This window comes from Xiphophorus couchianus, chromosome 2 (assembly GCF_001444195.1).
Source record: "Xiphophorus couchianus chromosome 2, X_couchianus-1.0, whole genome shotgun sequence".
In the NCBI taxonomy this organism is placed as follows: domain Eukaryota; kingdom Metazoa; phylum Chordata; class Actinopteri; order Cyprinodontiformes; family Poeciliidae; genus Xiphophorus; species Xiphophorus couchianus.
In genome coordinates, this window is record NC_040229.1 from 16,001,994 (window position 1) to 16,023,304 (window position 21,311).

Genomic DNA, 21,311 nt, shown 5'->3' on the forward strand with positions numbered 1-21,311 from the left:
ATTAGAACATGGTTTTATCAATGTTTTGAAAATGTGAAGCTCAACTGCAAACCTACCGAGACATGACTGATCATACAAACCCACAAGTCAGACAGAGCACTGATCAAAATAGCAACCAATAGTTACTGCAGAGCTCAGGCAGGTGAATTTGTTGACAGACCAACATATATTTGTGCATTGCACAATCTAGCCTTTACAGAAGAGTGACAAGAGGAAAGTCATTGTTGAGAGAAAGCCGTAAGACCTCCTGTTTGCAGTTTGTTATCTAGGGCCAAAATAGAAACAAAACAGAGCTTTCTGATCCTGCAGGCAAAATAACATGTGTAGAAAATTAACCTGTACTTTATATCATCTTTAAATCATCATCTACGTTGTATAACATGGTCGTGGCGGCATAATGCTGCAGGTATTCTTTAGGAGGGAAAAGAAAGTTCAGAGAATTGAGATGGAGCGTAATAGTGCAATTCATCTATAAATTATGTTAGAGGCTACAAACGACTTGAGTCTAGGGTGAAGGTTTACCATCTCTCAGGACAACAACCCTAAATACACAACAAGTTGTGCAATGCAATTGTTTAGATTAATGCATATTCATCTAATAGTCAAAGTCCATCCCTATGTACAACTCAGAATAAGCAAGATGTGATGTTCCTGCTCTGATATTTTCTCAGTCTGAGATGGAACTATTTTGTTGAGAAATATATATATGTAAAAATATGCACACTCTATATGTGCAAAGACAACAGAGACATACACCCAGACTTGCAGCTGTAATTACAGTGACAGTTGGTCCTGCACAACATTGACTGAATGCAAATGCATGCCACACTTTCCAGATTTGTATCTGTATAAAACAATAGAAATCATTTGGAATTTTTTGTACTATTCTAAATAATTCACCATGTTGTGTTGGTCTGTCAAATGTAATTTAAAAAAAAAGCAGTTTTTTTTTTCTTTCTACATAGTAAAATATGAAAAACTTTGTAAGGTATCAATATTTCTGAAAAGCATTAACAAGAAAAAAAAGTCTCAAATATTAATCAGTTGTTCTTTGTGTGTACCTCGAACAGAAAAGGGATTACTGTGAGATGGTAATAAAACCTTCATGGTGTTGTTGCGCAACACCCCCCCCCCCCCTCCTTTCTGTCTCTACTCTCTCACTCTCGTACTTCCTCTTCTGAGAGGGGAGATGTGCTACCAGCTCTCCGTCTAACGGGTCCGTTGAGTTTCCTAAATCTGCTGGGATTTACCCTGTCCAGAACTGAAGTAAACTCTGTTTAAGCTGGTTTCGAGAAACGATTCGCCTGGTTATCTGACGGCCTACATCCAGGTGTCCCACCCTTCTTCCCCCTGTGAATTAGCCAGACTGAGCAGCCTACAGCCAACTAGTTTCACAGAGCACACCTGTTAACGGTCGCTCGTTCTCTATTTTACAACTTGCATTTGTTATTGAACCAGGTAGGTTTTAGTGACTCGGGCGAGTCCCAAGGATGAGGTTTTAAATATGGGCTACCAGCAACCTAAAAACATTTTCCACCTCTTCCTCTCCAGAATCAAACATCACAGCTATTTTACAACCATCAAAGAACTTTAAGGTGACTCATTAACTGAATGTCCACAACATCTTTTAGATTTTCTTTATGCTAAATATTTTATTAGTAAGGCATTTTTGCAAGGGTCAGTACAGCTTAATTCAGTAGCAGAAATAATCAAATAAGTAAAATCAGTCATCTAGTCTATCTTTCCCTACTGCTGATACTGAGAACTAAAAAAGGGAACCTTTGAGAGAGACGGACGGAGTTTGGCGTTTCGAACCCCAGATCTGGCTTGATGATGAAGAAGGTGTGGCAGCAGGAGGAAGATGTTGATCGGCGAAGGCCAGGATCTCCGCAGGTCTGATGAGCCTCCTCTCCGCATGGATGCTGAGGTCACACAGGACTTGGTGCTGGCAGGAAAAAAGGCACCAGTTCTTCTTCCTTGTCTTTGTCTTCATCTTTGTCTTTGGGGTCAGAACCCAGCCGATGAGAGAAGTGCGATTCGAAGCCACAGATTGTGGGCCAGACGGGTTGGTCTCCATGTGCAGGACAGTCTCCGGCTCTGTGGCCCCGGCTCTTCTTCAGCTGCAGAGTTCTTTGTCCATCTCGATCTTGGCTCGAAGCTGCCCGGAGGATCCAACGAAAGGTTCCTCTTTTGCACCCACCTTATATAGGGTTCATCTGTCTGCTTAGACAGATGATCTCATATCCGTCACTGTCTTAAGAGACATCATGTCATGATGTCTGTGCCAATGTCTCAGGGCTGCTCAACCTCCTGTTTCCATATAAGGTGCTGATCATCTCTGCTCTCCTGTTAGTTCCCCTTTTTCCCTTCCTGTCACCTTTCACCTACCATCTACCTCCAACATATCAGTGATGTTTAATTGCAGTTTTACAACCTTTTACACCATTTCAAGTTCAATGTCAAAATCACATTTATATCACATTTATTTTCTTTAGCTTCTCTGATTTAGCATTCATTTATAATTTTATAACCATAACTTATTAATTATTCTTATTATAATCTTAATGTGAGTTATTACAGATGTTTTCTGAAAAGAAACCAAGAATAATCTATTATTCTAATTATTTGATACCAAAGTTACATTTGCTTGTTTTTCTTATAAGTGTTCTCACAAATGTAAGTGTAAGTATTATTACAATTAAACCAATATTAATATAAGTATTTTACTTTGAATCTTATCCAATTACTAATAATGTTTAGATTTCATTCTTTAAAACTTTCATGCTTTAAACTAAGAAATAGTCTCAGCTATTTTTATAAATCTGCAGGCTGGAAACTTCCTCTTTTTCCAGGAAACCTGCTTTTCCTGTTTAATGACTCTCTCTGACTGACTATGATTTCTTATGATTAGATAGAAAAAAGTAGAATTAAAGCAAAGTTTGCATGAGACAAAAACAACACACACAACTAGATTTATTTTATTGACACTTAAGTCTAATGTTGGGCCTTGATGTCACTTGAGTGATTCATTTTAAAGATAACTTTATTTATTATTACTGTTAAACTAACTTTATTGACACTTAAGTCTACTGCTGGGCCTTGATGTCACTTGAGTGATTCATTTTAAAGATAACTTTATTTATTATTACTGTTAAACTAAAATCTCCAGCATGGGGAAGTGGGATGAGCTCGGATTTTCTTGACACCCCCTCCACGAGGTCAGACCTTTCACATGCTGGGAGTCCATCACCCTCCTGCAGTTCGCCGTCCTCATCCACTAGAAAGAGAAGAGGTTCGTCTGGGATGTGAAGATGCAGATTCTTCATCCTCAGTTTTCACAGAGGGCTCGGTGTAGTCATCAAAACTCCACTTCTCTTGACACCCCCTCTTTGGAGTTTTGATTTCCCCCATGAGGTGATGAATGTCGAAGAAAACTTGGATCGCTCTGATTCTTCTACAGGAACCTTCGCTGGATGAACTGTCGGTTCTTCAGGATGTGGAATGGTTCTTTAGGGAAGATGGGCTGAGACAGAAGGCCTCAAAAAAAAAACTTTTCTGGCTGTTCAGCAGAGCAAAGCAAAAAGCATAAGCATCATGACGCTTTATCCGTAATCATGATCCTATTCCATAGCTGGGGTCGTTAAGGGGTACTGGAGTTGTCAGAGGCATCAGGAATTGTCCAATTAAAAAACTGCAGTCTTTGGACCCGTTCATCAAAACTTACAGCCAGGTTGAAGTGTGATGAAGGTGGAAAAAACACAAAAACAAAACAGTTCCTTCTGTGGATGCAATCCATCGTGTGGGACACAATTAAGTCCTCCGGTTGCTTGTAGGCTTGTAAAATAAGCTTCTGATGCCATGCATTGAGGGGTGAATTCAGCTTGCGTTTGGTTTGATAACACACATAGACTGTAAAACATTTGAGCCGTCTTCAATTGTTTCTACTATCTTCTATTTGTTAAGTCAAATAGATTCAGCAAGTTTTAGATTTTAAATCTAAATGTGTGAGTCCATTAAAGATAAATTTAATCGTAAGTTGTTTTAAGCATTTATTCATTCTGCAATCCTCTAAGAGTCGAATAAACTAGAGTTCCTAGGTCATCAAAAAAAAAAAAAAAACCCTGTTCATACTAGATGTTTCTGAGCAGAATTCATTGTGATGTACAAAAAATTTTTTCAGATCAGAAATTTTATTAATGCAATTTGAAACAAAAATCTAAATAATTCTAAAGTAAAATAGGCATTTACTTTAACTCAATATTGTGAATGAAACTAACAGAGAAATGTCTGCTCCTTTACTAGGTGACAATAGTTTTCTCCCTCCTATTGTGAAATAACTATTTTGTTTAAATTTAAGGCATTAAGTAAAACGCAGAATTCAAGACAAAAAAATTCTAGATAACTTGTCTCTTGTTGTTAAATCAACTTCATAAACTAACTTCTGAGATAAAACCAAAACAATTTTGTGGACTTGAACTACATTTTCAAGGCAGCAGGTGGACTCTCATTTTCAAATTAAACCACCTTCAAATGTTTCACAGTGTACAAGTGGCATCTTCTTTTCTTTAAAAAACAGATTTCCATCCATACCTTCCAGGTGTTGGGTCTGACTTCAATGCCTTGTTACAGAATTGATCTTGGTGATTTTCTATGACGCCGCTTCTTCCTCACGACTTCAGCCCCTTTTCCAGTTTAATCCATCAGGTTGTGACAGGAGTTCTTCTTTAGCATAGTCCAATTTCTTCACGGCCCTCCCAGTCCAAAGCCTTGAAGTTGTTCTTTGAACGGCAACCTTCCCGTAATAGTGGCCAGTCTAATGTAGGATGGCATGGTGCTTGATTCTCTGGCCATCTTCCCGTAATGTTCTGGTTCGCTGTAGCTAAGAACTGGCTTGAGCACTGCTTCCTCATGGACCCCTTTCTTCATCAGTAGTACTGTGTTGAAGTTCAGTACTTACTTCACAAAATCTTGGGCGTTGAATCTCAGCTTGATCCCCGTAGCTGCAGGCCGATCTTGAGCTTTAATCCAAACTCTCTGCCCTGTTTTCAGTGACACTTCAAGCTGCAACTTCCCTTTTCCTTCCTAAGCAAAAAGGAGAAGTGTCTTCGCCTCCCTGCTTTCTGTGACGTGAACGGAGTTCCTCTGCAGGGGAAGACCTGCTCTTCTAGCAGTTGTCACTGTGTCCATCAGCACCAAGAGGTACTTCTCACCTCTCTTTCCTGTTGTCCCCATTGGCTCTGCTACATCCATGCAGACTGAACCCCATGGGACTGTGCTCTTGATGAACAAAGCTTCCATCCGCTGCCCTCGGCGACCTGCGTTGTATTGACCACACACTTCACAGTCCCTCAGCACGCGTTGGACTTGTTTCACTGGGATCCAAAGATCTTGCTCCTCCAGCTCCTTACGGGTAGGTCGCACGCCTGCATGTCCAAGGGCCTCATGCACGCTCCGCACGACCTCGACCACGTACTCTTCTGGGACCTCCCGTCCTCTGGGAGTACTGTCCCACTTCTCGGTACCGACAAAGACGATCTTCCTTTGTTGGACATAACAGTCCACTTCATCATTCCCACGCCAATGAGCTCCCTCATGCGTGTGTGCTCTTTGATGCTCAACTTCTATCTCCAACTGCATTTTTAGCTCAGCAATCTTTTTCCACAAATCTTTGTGTGCCACGGGCTTGCCCTTTGCAGTCTCGAAACCATTTTCTTCCCAAATGGCCAAGTCCTCTCTAAGGGCCTGAGCACAGTAGTAACTGTCAGTTACTAACCTGGCACTCTTGATTTTCCTTTTCACCAGCTCCAGCAATCCTTCCAGTACTGCCGTTACTTCTCCGGCTTGAGCACTACCGGGAGCTTTTCCTTTCTGACGGCATTTCTCTCTGCCATCCTGCTTCAGAATAAATCCCCAGTATGCCGACTGGTCGGACCCCTTTCTGGATCCATCGGTGTAGATTGTCCATTCCGGTTGTTCTGGCTTCTCAGATGTCTCTTGCGGTCGTTTCTTACTGGTGGGTTGTGCTGGCCCAATTTCAAGCTCCGGGTCCAGCAGGATGTCTTTAACCATGTCTGCGTCTGTGTGATGATGTCAGCTGCTGGTGTTTGTTCCTCTGTTGCCGGATGTCTTCTCGATGGCTGCAGTGGAGGACGCGGTGTGCTTCCTCATCCATCGTCGGCTGATGACACCTTTCTCCGTCTCCTCTGCATGGTTGCTGGCTGGTCTGGTCAGCATTACATCACGAACCACTCCAGCAAGAGTGAGCCAGCTTTCCTTTGTCAGGGGTTGATGTTTCAGTTCCTCATTCTTGGAACCAACTTCCCCACTTGCTTCAGGTCTGAGTCACAGTAGCTGTGTAGAAGCTGATGCAGTTCTGTTGAGGTCTCCTCCTTTTCCAAACGATCTGGACGGCCGGCTTCCTCCGGTTTCTTCCCCAGATTTTCCTCCTCGAAGTGATCATCCATCACTCCGTCTCTCTGTCGGTTCAAGTTGTCTATCCCCCAAAGCCTCTCTTTAGCCTTCGAGCAGGGATGGGTCTAGACTATGTTGGCTACTAGCTTCACTGTCTGGATCCGGTCATTTATCCTCAGTAGGAGCCTTCCCTCACCTGTATGCCATACAGTTACTGCAAGGGTTGTGACTGACGGCCTTATCAGTCACCATTAACTCTATTCCTTAAGAGTTAACAAGCCAAGTGAGCTATTCAGATCCTCACATCTGTTTTTACTAACTTGGCCATAGGGCCCTCCTACTCCGTTGGACTGGGCCCCACGTTGGGCGCCACTTGTTGTTGCGCAACACCCCCCCCCCCCCTCCTTTCTGTCTCTACTCTCTCACTCTCGTACTTCCTCTTCTGAGAGGGGAGATGTGCTACCAGCTCTCCGTCTAACGGGTCCGTTGAGTTTCCTAAATCTGCTGGGATTTACCCTGTCCAGAACTGAAGTAAACTCTGTTTAAGCTGGTTTCGAGAAACGATTCGCCTGGTTATCTGACGGCCTACATCCAGGTGTCCCACCCTTCTTCCCCCTGTGAATTAGCCAGACTGAGCAGCCTACAGCCAACTAGTTTCACAGAGCACACCTGTTAACGGTCGCTCGTTCTCTATTTTACAACTTGCATTTGTTATTGAACCAGGTAGGTTTTAGTGACTCGGGCGAGTCCCAAGGATGAGGTTTTAAATATGGGCTACCAGCAACCTAAAAACATTTTCCACCTCTTCCTCTCCAGAATCAAACATCACAGCTATTTTACAACCATCAAAGAACTTTAAGGTGACTCATTAACTGAATGTCCACAACATCTTTTAGATTTTCTTTATGCTAAATATTTTATTAGTAAGGCATTTTTGCAAGGGTCAGTACAGCTTAATTCAGTAGCAGAAATAATCAAATAAGTAAAATCAGTCATCTAGTCTATCTTTCCCTACTGCTGATACTGAGAACTAAAAAAGGGAACCTTTGAGAGAGACGGACGGAGTTTGGCGTTTCGAACCCCAGATCTGGCTTGATGATGAAGAAGGTGTGGCAGCAGGAGGAAGATGTTGATCGGCGAAGGCCAGGATCTCCGCAGGTCTGATGAGCCTCCTCTCCGCATGGATGCTGAGGTCACACAGGACTTGGTGCTGGCAGGAAAAAAGGCACCAGTTCTTCTTCCTTGTCTTTGTCTTCATCTTTGTCTTTGGGGTCAGAACCCAGCCGATGAGAGAAGTGCGATTCGAAGCCACAGATTGTGGGCCAGACGGGTTGGTCTCCATGTGCAGGACAGTCTCCGGCTCTGTGGCCCCGGCTCTTCTTCAGCTGCAGAGTTCTTTGTCCATCTCGATCTTGGCTCGAAGCTGCCCGGAGGATCCAACGAAAGGTTCCTCTTTTGCACCCACCTTATATAGGGTTCATCTGTCTGCTTAGACAGATGATCTCATATCCGTCACTGTCTTAAGAGACATCATGTCATGATGTCTGTGCCAATGTCTCAGGGCTGCTCAACCTCCTGTTTCCATATAAGGTGCTGATCATCTCTGCTCTCCTGTTAGTTCCCCTTTTTCCCTTCCTGTCACCTTTCACCTACCATCTACCTCCAACATATCAGTGATGTTTAATTGCAGTTTTACAACCTTTTACACCATTTCAAGTTCAATGTCAAAATCACATTTATATCACATTTATTTTCTTTAGCTTCTCTGATTTAGCATTCATTTATAATTTTATAACCATAACTTATTAATTATTCTTATTATAATCTTAATGTGAGTTATTACAGATGTTTTCTGAAAAGAAACCAAGAATAATCTATTATTCTAATTATTTGATACCAAAGTTACATTTGCTTGTTTTTCTTATAAGTGTTCTCACAAATGTAAGTGTAAGTATTATTACAATTAAACCAATATTAATATAAGTATTTTACTTTGAATCTTATCCAATTACTAATAATGTTTAGATTTCATTCTTTAAAACTTTCATGCTTTAAACTAAGAAATAGTCTCAGCTATTTTTATAAATCTGCAGGCTGGAAACTTCCTCTTTTTCCAGGAAACCTGCTTTTCCTGTTTAATGACTCTCTCTGACTGACTATGATTTCTTATGATTAGATAGAAAAAAGTAGAATTAAAGCAAAGTTTGCATGAGACAAAAACAACACACACAACTAGATTTATTTTATTGACACTTAAGTCTAATGTTGGGCCTTGATGTCACTTGAGTGATTCATTTTAAAGATAACTTTATTTATTATTACTGTTAAACTAACTTTATTGACACTTAAGTCTACTGCTGGGCCTTGATGTCACTTGAGTGATTCATTTTAAAGATAACTTTATTTATTATTACTGTTAAACTAAAATCTCCAGCATGGGGAAGTGGGATGAGCTCGGATTTTCTTGACAATGGGTAATGTGATGTGAATATTACATGAGATCTCTGCAGTCCCTGGGCTGAAGCAGAGCTGTTTTGCTTTTAAACTGCAGGAGTTGAAATTGAAAAATTATGTTGAATTAAAACCTTTTCCTTCTCTCTTTTTCTTTCAAGTATGACAAAGATTTTTTACAAAGATTTGACAAAACAAATTTGAGAATTACAGAACCTAATCTCAGTGTTTTAAAATACTGTGCTATACTGCACCCTGTTGGTTATATTGCAAACCAGACATTGCTCTATGAATGTGCAAATAATTATCCATTCATCAACTATTTCTAATTCATGTTTCACACAGAATATATGTGCCTGTACGATTACAAAAGCTCTTGGATTTAGTTTTAGGTCACTGGACCCCCGATCGGCAACTCAGGACCCAGGTCAAAGTTCAGTCAGTGAATGAGTCCTGAGGGATTTGATCGTGACCTCTTTTGGCTGTCCATGTGCTGCTGTAGGATCCCAGAGGTAACAAAGCAGATGCAAATTACTTTTCAAAGGTAACTAAGATGTTCTGGTGCTGCACATATAATATACCATCTACTACACACAAAAGAAATGTGCCCAGATACCATGCACAATGTAAAATGAATGTCTATTTTCAGCATAAAGAAAATTAATGCACAGTGGCAAAGCACTTAGAAATTGATTGGATTACTAAATCAGTAAAATGCTCAATAAGAGAAACAGGTCTCCACTTAAACAGAAATTGAAATAATTCTGTTTTTATGAAATAACATTCTACAATCTGACATTGTTATTAGAATGTTCTTGTAAACTTATGATTTTTTTTAACAGAGACATGAATACATTTAAGTCAATAGCCACATAGTTCTAGCAGGGATAATTTGACCATAGAGCATCACTGCCCTCCTGTGGTTGAGTGGGACTCTGTCAACGATGGCTGAGCTCTGACATAATGACGAATCTGACAAAAAATGGAAACTGCCTTCAGGCCCGAACTTTGGGCGTAGACTGTGGCGTAGACACTCAGACATAATGTCAGAACAATTGTCATAACTGTCAGTTACTTCACCGCATTTAGTCATTTGTGCTCATCATCATTCCTTCTAATAAATTGTAAATCATTTAGCACCTGGTTCCATACAATTGTTGCAGCCTTTCGTTCCAAAAAAAGCAAAAATAAACTCCAATAAAGGCTGTGGGTGGTAACGGGTGTTTTGGGATTTGTACGCACTTTGCCGATTCATTTATTGTTAAAGTTGAAATAAAAAAGTCTTGTAACTTAGTTGAAATAAAAAAAATACTTTCCATTTAATGTCCAAGTGCTCAAATGTTCAAGTGTTCAACTGTTCAAGTGTTCAAATGTTCAAGTGGTCAAAAAATCATTCTACCAAAACCTCCCGTCCACCCCAGACATTCACCAAACAATCCAGCAAACAATCCACCCCGCACCCAGCACCCGGTGTGTTCTTAATCGCTCAAATTGGTGGGCGGGTCTAACGATTAACAATGTAATCTAAATAATTCCAAATATAAAAATCAACCACAAATTTTGAATCTAAATTAACTTAAATATATTCCTACTACACAAAGAACAAAACAAAATTGGTAGAAATTATAAACTACAAAACTTTTACATAAATGGCCACGACATCCCGGCCCCTAATTCATGTACAAGAATTACATCTAACATCTGCATAAGTGGCCATTAACAAATGCAAAATTAATATCATTAGCAGACATAGCTCTTCAACAATATTTTCTATTAACAAATACTTCATTTAAACATTAACTTATGCAGTATACAATGTTTTTTTTTTGTTTTTTTTTTAAGTCCATATGTCTTCTTAGTGAAAAATTAAAAAAGGTAAAAACAGTCAATGTTCCATGACTTCCACATTCTTCTCTTGTCCATGTGCATGGTCTGTGTGTGTATAAAAGTGTAGGTAGTAGAATGAGATGTACAGCATGTCAGTAAATGAGTATCAGTGTAAATGTAGAGCCAGAGGTTCCAGAACTTAGCTCAGTTGGAGACAAACATTTGCTGTCGTCTCTACACAGCCTCCAGCAGGAGACATATCTTGTTGATCGGCTTCTCCAGCTCATTTGTTCTCGTCTTGACTCGCACACGTCGTACCAATCCACTTGCATCTGCCATGGTTTCTGTGATGCGTCCAATAGGCCAAGAATTTCTTGGTGCAGCCTCGTCAACAACAAGCACCACATCATCAATGGCAAAGTTCCTGCGAGTCTTGTTCCATTTCCGTCGCTCTTGCAACATAGGGAGATATTCTTTCACCCACCGTTTCCAGAACAGGTCCACAATGTATTGGGCTTGCCTCCAACGTCTCCGCATGTACAGGTCCTCCTTTTTGAACAAACCTGGTGGTAGCACAGGCTTACCTTTTAACTGGAGCAAATGATTTGGAGTAAGAGCCTCTAAATCATTGGGATCTTCAGAAGAAGGTGTAATCGGGCGATCATTTAATATAGCCTCCACCTCACATAAAACTGTGTGCAAGCCTTCATCATCTAGGACTTGCTGGTTTGTGATGGAGCACAGTATTTTCTTTATTTCCTGCACCAGGCGCTCCCATACACCACCATGATGGGCTCCATAAGGAGGGTTAAAAGTCCACTTTATGCCATCTTGTGCTAAGCATTTTTGGATTTTACTTTGCTTTAGCTCTAACATGGCTTGCTTCAACTCACGATTTGAGCTGACAAAGTTGGTTCCGTTGTCCGACCGGATTTCCTTGACTTGTCCTCTGCGGCAGATTAATCTCCTGATGGCGTTTATACAGGAATCTGTATCAAGAGAATGTGCCACCTCAAGGTGAACTGCACGACAGGTTAGGCATGTGAAGAGAACTCCATATCTTTTTACAATAGTTCTCCCTCTCTTCACTTCTATTGGTCCAAAGTAATCAGCACCAACATAAGTAAATGGTGGAAGATCAGTTGAGATTCTGTCAATAGGAAGATCTGACATTTTTTGCTCACCTGGCTTTTGTCGTTGCCTTTGACACACCATACAGTCTCTGATGATCTTTCTGGCTGCTGAATTAGCATGAGGGATCCAGTACTGTCGTCGAAGGGTAGAAAGCATGTGATTTCTTCCTCTGTGTCCAACCTTTTCATGGATATGTTGAAGAATGAGCTTTGAAACATGACTTCCTTTAGGCAATATTGCAGGATGTTTTGTTTCTTCAGGTAAGGCTGCTTTGCTCAGTCTGCCTCCCACTCTCAACACACCATCACTAACAACAGGATCAAGCTTGTACAGATGACTTGACTTCTTCACTGCACCAGAGCTCAGAGCAGCCATTTCATTGCCATAATGTTTTCTCTGCACAACTCTCACTATGGCTTCCTCTGCCTTGGACAGATCATCAGTTGTGAGCTGAACATCTGTTTTATTGTCCTGTTTATCACACATTTGATTTCCACAGTGTGCAGTTAGCAACTTCTTTGTTTGTAGCATTTCTTTTAGTTTCAGGAGCCATGCTACACTTCTTTTTAGCTTTGTCCAACTGGAAAAGTACATTAGCAGCTTGGTGGTGGGACACACTTCTTCCAGCACAGCTGCACACGTCAGGACTTGATCTTTAACCTCTGGATCAGCTTCCAAATGGACAGGTAATTCTTTAATCACTGCTGGCCATTGGATCTCAGGTTTTGTGAGGAATTCTGGCCCACTGATCCAGGTGGAAGACTTTAAAAAAGAGCCAACCTTCATGCCTCGAGAGGCTGCATCAGCTGGATTCAACTTTGAGCTGATGTATCTCCACTGAGTAACCTTTGTAAGATCACGAATGATGGAAACTCTATTAGCTACATAAGTTTTGAACCGTGTTGTTGTGTTTGCAATGTACTGCAGGACGGTTGTGCTGTCAGACCAGAAGACTGATTCACTCAGACTGAGTCCAAGTTGAACTAACAGCATTTTGTCCAGACATACAGCTAAAACTGCAGCAGCAAGTTCAAGTCGTGGTATAGTGATTTGTTTTAATGGTACTACCCTTGCTTTACCAATAACAAAGGAAACGCACACTTCCTGTTTGCTATTAGTTAGCCTAAGATAAGACACAGCACCAAACCCAGTTTCACTGGCATCACAAAAGTGATGCAGTTGTGCACTTCTTATTTCTCCAAATCTTTTGGGTGTGATGCATCTTCTGACACTAAAGTTGTCAAGAAGAACTAAATCTTTGATCCATTTTTTCCAAACTTGTGCCATTTCTGGTGGAATTGTCTCATCCCAGCCAAACTTCAGTTTACATAAATGTTGAAGAATCTGTTTAGCAGGGAGAATAACTGGAGCTAAGAAACCCAAAGGGTCATAAATAGAGCTGACAATGGACAAAATACCACGTCTTGTTAGTGGTTTGTGCTTGTTTACAATGCTAAAGGTGAAAACATCCTGGTCAACATCCCATTGTACCCCCAGGGCTCTTTCAGTGGGAAGCTGGTCCCGGCTAAGATCTAGCATCCTTACACCTGTTGCTCTGTTTTCCTCAGGGATCTGCGAGAGGACAGAGCGCTCACTACACACCCATTTATTGAGCCTAAATCCCCCCTTGGCACACACCTCAGTGAGCTGTTGATAAAGAGAAATGGCCTGCTCAACTGTCTGTACAGACCTGAGACAGTCATCTACATAGAAGCTGTGTCTGATTGTATTAATAACCTCTTCTGGGTACAGATGTTGGTTGTCATCAGCAGTCTTTAAAAGTGCAAATGTGGCACAACTAGGGGAAGAGACTGCACCAAAAATATGGACCAACATTCTATGTTCAACAAGCTCTTTTGTGATGTCACCGTGGGGCCACCAGAGAAAACGTAAGTAATTTACACGTTCCTGAGCAACTTTGACTTGGTGGAACATCCCTTTAATGTCCGTCATAAGGGCTATTGGACCTTGCCGAAAACGAATGAGTACACCTAATAAGGTGCTAGTCAAATCTGGTCCCTGTAACAGCTCTTTGTTCAGTGATGTTCCAGCAAACATTGCAGCACAATCATAAACAACCCGCAGTGTTTTCTTACGGGGGTGGTAGACCCCATGATGAGGTACGTACCACACCTTTCCTTCCTCATGTTCCATTTGATCTTGTGGTACAATTTCTGAATGCCCTTCCACACTAACATTATGCATAAATTCTTTGTACTCTTCAAAGAATAACTTATCCTTCTGAAATCGTTTTAACAGACATTGCGCCCTCTGCTGGGCCACCTGTTTGTTGTTGGGCATTTTTACTTCAGGATTACGAAAGGGTAACTTCAGGTAATAATGACCATCTTTAAGCACCGCTGACTCTGACATGATATCCATGAACTGTTTGTCTTCTACAGACATTTCAGTTCGCTCATTGCACTTGTGCTCTATAAAATCCTGATTATACTGTCTGACCAGCATTTCTTCCAAACTGCTTATTGAGATACGGTTCACCTGAATAGAATTAGCAACATGTCCATTTCCTTCACTACCCTGATTGAGTGGACCATTAACAACCCAACCAAGGCGTGTTAGCACAGCATAAGGCCCACTACCTTCACTGTTAACTACTTTCCAAGGTTCCAATGCTTTGGGAGAATTTACACCAATGAGCAGCCCAATGCCGGCATCTATTGGTGTCAACTCAACAACTTTCAGATAAGACCATTTTCTTAAGTCTTCTTCTTTAGGGATGTTTTCTTTAGTGACAGGAATGGACTGTTGAGTATAAACATCAGGCAACTTCAAGTACTCATTTTCTTTTAAAGCAGCTACTTCCAAACCAGATAATCTATAGCTACTTGCAGGTTTTTCCTGACCCATGGTTTTTAGCATGATTTCCACTTTCTTTCCAGGTGCATTTAACTGCATCATCAAAGCCTCTGTACAAAATGTTGCAGAGCTGCCTGGATCTAGAAAGGCATAAGTCTCCACAATCTTTGTCCCCTTTTCCAACTTTACTTTTACTGGGACGACTGACAGAACACACTCATTAGACCCGGCCCCAGTGTAGCTACCAACATTCAAAGATACAAGAGCATTTGAGATTGGTGACTCTTTACCCTCAGCCTTAAATGCTTGGTACTGCTGCTCTGTTGGTTTAATATGCAGAACAGTAGGGTGACTTTTCTTACAGGTGAGGCATGTTAGACGTTGTGGACAGTTCTTACTCATATGTCCTTTCTGTAAGCAACCAAAGCATAAACCTTTACTTTTAAGGAATGTCACCTTTTCTTTGTTGGCTTTCTGCTTGAATGAGTCGCATTTTTCCATGCAATGATTTCCATCACAAAATAAGCATCGAGCTCGAACCAGCTTTGTAACCTCATGGTTAAACTGGACCTGTTTGTCACTGGTCTGTTTAGAAACCACAGCAACAGAAGTGGCAAAACTGCTGCTTTTAGTTTTAAAAGGAACCTTTGATGGTTTTAAAGTCATCTTTTCTTTTGCAGTTTGACCTTCTCCATAAACAGGATCTAATGCAGCTTTTGTTTGTTTTTCCAGAAAATCAAGAAGATCTTTAAACCTTGCTCTACGATCATACTTTTCTGCTATGTCAACCACAATTAGTCGCCATGTATCACGAAGTCTAAAAGGCAACTTTGAAACAAGAATTCTCATATTGGTTGAGTTTTCTAGCTCTTCAATAAACCCAGTTTCATCCATTGTGTTGAAACAACTTCTTAAAAAGAATGTATAAGCTCTTAAAGCTGCAGCATCATCAGACTTTAAGACTGACCAATTCAGAGCTTTGTCTATAAATGCAGATGTTATTTTTGATCTGTTACCAAAGTTCCACTCAAGCTGTCTTTTTGCTTCCAAGTAAGCAGTTTGTGGACTCATGTGCATACAACTTCTCACTAAAGCTCTAGGCTGACCTGTGGTAAACTGCTCTAAGTAATAAAGCTTGTCCTGCATGTTATCTGTCTTAGTTTCTATTCCTTGCTCAAATGCCTTAAGAAAGGACCTAAAATGCAAAGGATCTCCACTAAAAACAGGGATTTCTATAGATGGCAGGAGTGACAGTCTTTGTTGTTTTACAAGCATCTCAGTGATTTCATTCTGCTTCATCATAATCTCTGTTAATGCACTACTATGAACATCAACCTGAGAAGATATTCGTCTTGGGCTTTCCCCTTCTGGTTTCACTTTTAATGTTTCATTAATAGGTGTATCTTGGGGCATTGGCAAAGGTACAAGAGTAGACAATGGTTTCTGCGTTCTTGGAGCCTTTTGAGCTGTAGCAGCGGGTATGAACTCAGTAGATATCGCAGAAACTGATGTATCCTGATTTATGACACCAGAGCTGGAAACATGACTTTTCTGATCTTGCGTAGAGTTGTAGATTTTCATCTTTGCATCCGCCTTCACCAGCTTGGTTCTCAAAACCAATGCTTCTTTTCTTGTTTTTAACTGAAGTTCTTCCAGCTCAAGCGCATGTTTTTCTTGCAGCGCATCCACCTCCGCTTTCAGAGCGGCTCTTTCCACCTCGGCTTCCATCAGCGCCATTGAAGCCGCACGGGAACTTTTACTCCGCGAACTAGAAGCCTTACTCACTATACTGGGCGCTGTGCTGACTGGTTTAGCTGCGGACCCAGATAGCCTTTCAGAGTCTTTGCCGATCCTTTGTTGCGCAGTCTGTGAGACGCTGTCATCCGGCTCAACGTTACGGTCATGAGATGCCGCCTTTGATTCAACGTTCAATGCTGAACATGCTTCGCTCTTCTGTGCATCTGGATCGCCATCCATCCAATTTTCGATGTCATCCAAGAACTCTTTAAAACTGATCAGCTTTGGTTCGTACCAATCGCCGTGATCAGTTTCTTTTTCTTCATCGCTAAGCAGTCTTTGAACTGAAGATTGCAAGTCCATAAACTCCCCTAAATAATTATTAAAAGTTTTCATATGCTCCTCAATGGAGGATTTTGATTCTCCAGCATCAATTAAAGCATGGATGTCATTTCTTTTTCTTGTCAGCACGCCGAGTTTAGCTCTGCGCCTTTTAATTAAATTAAAGAGTTCTTTTTCTTTTTGAAATCCTTCATCTTGTTCATCCATTTTCAACACAAATTTCGTTTCTCCAAATCCAAAAGAAAATTGTCCAAAACAAACTTTTCACTTTGCAGTTCAGTCTCTGCTCTTTCCAACAAAGCACCGCATTTACTCACGAACTTTGCGTCCTCTCCAAGTCCATTACGTGAAGTTTCAGTCCTCCAAGTTCGATCATCCAAACGTTCCAAGCCAGTCCAAGAAAAATAAAAATATAATGATTTTTTGACTTAAATGTCGCAGCCTTTCGTTCCAAAAAAAGCAAAAATAAACTCCAATAAAGGCTGTGGGTGGTAACGGGTGTTTTGGGATTTGTACGCACTTTGCCGATTCATTTATTGTTAAAGTTGAAATAAAAAAGTCTTGTAACTTAGTTGAAATAAAAAAAATACTTTCCATTTAATGTCCAAGTGCTCAAATGTTCAAGTGTTCAACTGTTCAAGTGTTCAAATGTTCAAGTGGTCAAAAAATCATTCTACCAAAACCTCCCGTCCACCCCAGACATTCACCAAACAATCCAGCAAACAATCCACCCCGCACCCAGCACCCGGTGTGTTCTTAATCGCTCAAATTGGTGGGCGGGTCTAACGATTAACAATGTAATCTAAATAATTCCAAATATAAAAATCAACCACAAATTTTGAATCTAAATTAACTTAAATATATTCCTACTACACAAAGAACAAAACAAAATTGGTAGAAATTATAAACTACAAAACTTTTACATAAATGGCCACGACAACAATTATCTGCTGTTTTATAACTTTAATACTGCTCAAAATTAAATACTTTTGAAGCAGAACAGATGTAACAAGTTGAGCATGAAAACTTTCAGTGTCTTTGTTGCATTTTCATTGATTATTTTTCATTATTTTCCTTTGTTCAAAGCAGATTTGTTCTGCTTTATTTATTTTATGTAAAATTATGCTTCACTGCAAACGTTAAAGTAACTCCAAAGCTTCTTCCTGTTTTTATCTTTGCCTTGTGACAAAGGGCCTATGGCGTTATTTCTCCCACCAACTGGAATGTGCACTGACCAATCTGTGCATGCGTTGACACTAATGTAAGAGCATACAGTATATCCATATGAATTTGTGGCATGTGAATCTCACACATGCTCACTTAGTAGCTTTCAGGCACATGTTCATCTCTGAGAGCACTTACACCACAAGCCACCTTTCAAACTTGAGATGCCAACAATGTAAAACAAAATCTTTAAATTACAGTAAAATACCGGCAGCTGTGGCTGCTAGAATTTTACTTTATATTAGAAAAGTTTTTTACAGTATACGCAGCTCTGCAGGCTATTTTGAGAGCGCAGAAGCAACGCTCCCATTCTGAGCTCTCTAAGAGAGCGCTCAGAGCAGGAAGCTAGGTTATGGCTAAACTTGAGACTGAGACATAATCGAACAAACCACTACAAGGGGGAGCAAAAACAAGGGGATGCATACAGGAGATTCATCTTTCCTCAAGTAAAAATTGTACTTTTGTATTGTGTCTATTAATATACTGTGCGAATTTTTACTTTAATATGTTATCATGATTACTTATTATGATGATTTTTCACAAGCCAGATTTTTTGGTCTTCCTAAGCAGTCACTGTGTAGCCTATTCACAGTGCATCAAACGTGTGGGTGGAGCTAAGACAGGGAATATTAATGTATTTAAAAACAATCACTAAGAGAAAAACTAAGAATGGCAAAATAACAGAATTTGAACAATAAAGACACAGCACTGTTGCTCACTGTCTGTTATGCCACCTCAAAAACTAATCCGTTTCACAGAAAGGTGGAGAAGTCATCTGGTATTTTGCTGACTAAGTATATAAAGCACATGTTAATACACAGGCAGGTACTATTGTCTTTTTAAAAGTAATCTTTTACTAAAACTCTGTTCACTGGAACTGTGGGAGAAAAGGATGAGTGTGTGTTCCCCCATCAGGGGGCTGTGGAAACAGGGCAGAGATGTATTTATTTTACTTTAGTGACAATACACAAGTAGGTCGATGTTTCTGTGACCCCCAAAACACTTACAAACATGCCTGGATCACAGGTGCAGTCCAGCTGTGCTGTTCTGCATCACTTTAGTTCCTTGAAAATATTTAGTATATTTTGAAAAGCAGATTTACTCAGTAAGTTGAATATTTATACCATATGGTGTAAAGGTGTATATAAGGTTTTTCGGGGGGTTGGGGGGTTGTACCCCAAACCAAACTTCTTAATACAATTTTCAGAGTGTTTGGATAGACCTGGGCATTTATTGCAACAAGGAAATTTGAAGTGAAAATAAAGAAACACACGCAAAGACTACCAGACACTTAAACAATCGTCCATAAAGGCACACTACTGCTTAGGCGTATATATTGTATAATTAATTGTAATGTATAATTGTATTACTCTCTGGTTAAAACTTTCATATTAAATTTTCCTGGAACAAAGTTGGTCATTAAAACTAATATTTTTGATTTTGGCTGTGTTTCAATTTTGGCCACTGCTGAATTATCATATGTTTAAAAGTAAATGGGAAGAGCAAATGTTGAAGAAATTCACTCAAAAGCCTTAGAATGAAAGCATGTGTGTGTGCAAGGAGGGAGTTTGCTTCAAGGATTTCTTTCTTGTGCTTCGTGAGAAAGACATGTTTTGACTGAAATGTTGTCTTCCATACTGTCATGAAAAATAAAATATATATATATATATATATATACATATATATGTAGCCATTTTGCAAAAATGCAATAAACTGAAACTAAAATGTACATTACTCAAGAGTTAAACCATCAGCTATGATTCATTGAAGTCTAAATTCTGCAGCTTCAGGATATGTGATGTTGTCATTATCCTGCCTAATCTGACTTTCTAAAGCCTTTCATTCACTGCACCCCATGGGCAAATCTATTTAAATGTTTGTAAAGATTGCCTTGCATTTCAGCCTTACCTCCAATCCAGAGTGTTTGAATAAAACTCTTCTGTTAAAAAAGAGAAAAATTAAAACCTTCTGGGAGACAAATAACCAACAATACTTTGGGTAAAAACAAAGCAAGACTAAATGAAAATAAAATAAAGGCTAATCCGATATTTGTCTTTTCCTCCAAACAGTGGTTTACAAAGTAAAAAAAAAAACTTTCATCTTGAACAATTCTTACTAAATTGCCATAGAATAACATTTAAAAAACTATATGTTACTCAAAAATACAAAAAAGAACATTTGCTTCCTAAATTATCCATTCATTGACAGTATTACTTAACCTCACTAAAAAGATAGTTGTTCTTTTATCAGAACAGTCCCTTTCACAGACAATGTAACTGACTGAAGCTATAAAAATGTGGTGTGAGGTACTGTGTATCGGTTCTGTGCACAAACAAGTTTTAGTTTTTCATTAAGACAGCTATATTCTTGTCAATTAACAACAAAGGGTTCAGAGGAAAAAAGAGTGATAGATTATCTGAAAAGTCATCAACATTAAATGCTTCTGGCAAAAACCAGAGTGAAAAGCAAGTGAAGAGTGAAAACACAGACACTGAAGTTGCTGAAAGGAACTGATGAGATAGGGATCAGACAATGGCTGAATGAGTCCTCTGGCTTGACCTCTGCTGATCCAGAGATGGGTCAGAGGTGCACCAAAGAGCAGAGGTCAATTTATCAAGAGAAATATGTTTGGGTGTCCTGACATTTGCCTGACTTCTGACCGGCTGGTTCCTTCCACACTTCTAATCTGTAACTGATTGAAATCTGCCAAAGCAAGGTTTAGCTTCAACCCCTGGAAGTCATCATGAAGTCGAAGGCTTAGCTCTCTTTCAGCCTAAGACCAGGAATTAATTACAGTTCATAAACCAATTTGCAAAAATATATATATATATATATATATTTTTTTTTTCAAAACACCATGAATCCCCAGAAAATAACAGTAAATACGTATCACATTTTATTCATGGTTAAATCTATTTTCTCACCAATCATGCCATATCTTTTCTCCTGTGTCAGAAATATATTTGCTGTTGTACACTTATGTAAGAGTGGTTTTGTTACATATTTAAATACAGATTTTAAGAAAGTTTCACTGAGGTTTTGTCTGCACTAATTTAGCTGATAATAAAAATACAAGAAATAACTTAATGTAAATAAATAATCTAAATTTAATTTTCCAATTTGATATAGCCCCACTTAGTGGCAGTGCTATAATGTAAAAAAAGCAAGACAATTTCTGAAATCTTTATCTGTGTGATGACTAAGTACACTGCAACCAGTCATAAAATGAGCACTTATCCTAACAACCAGAATATTACCATTTCATCTAGAACTGTGAGCAAGCCTTAAAATATCCAAATAAATTTGTCTTTGTGAAATGTTAAACTAAATCATTTCTCATTAAAAATCATTCGAGTAATAAAGTACTA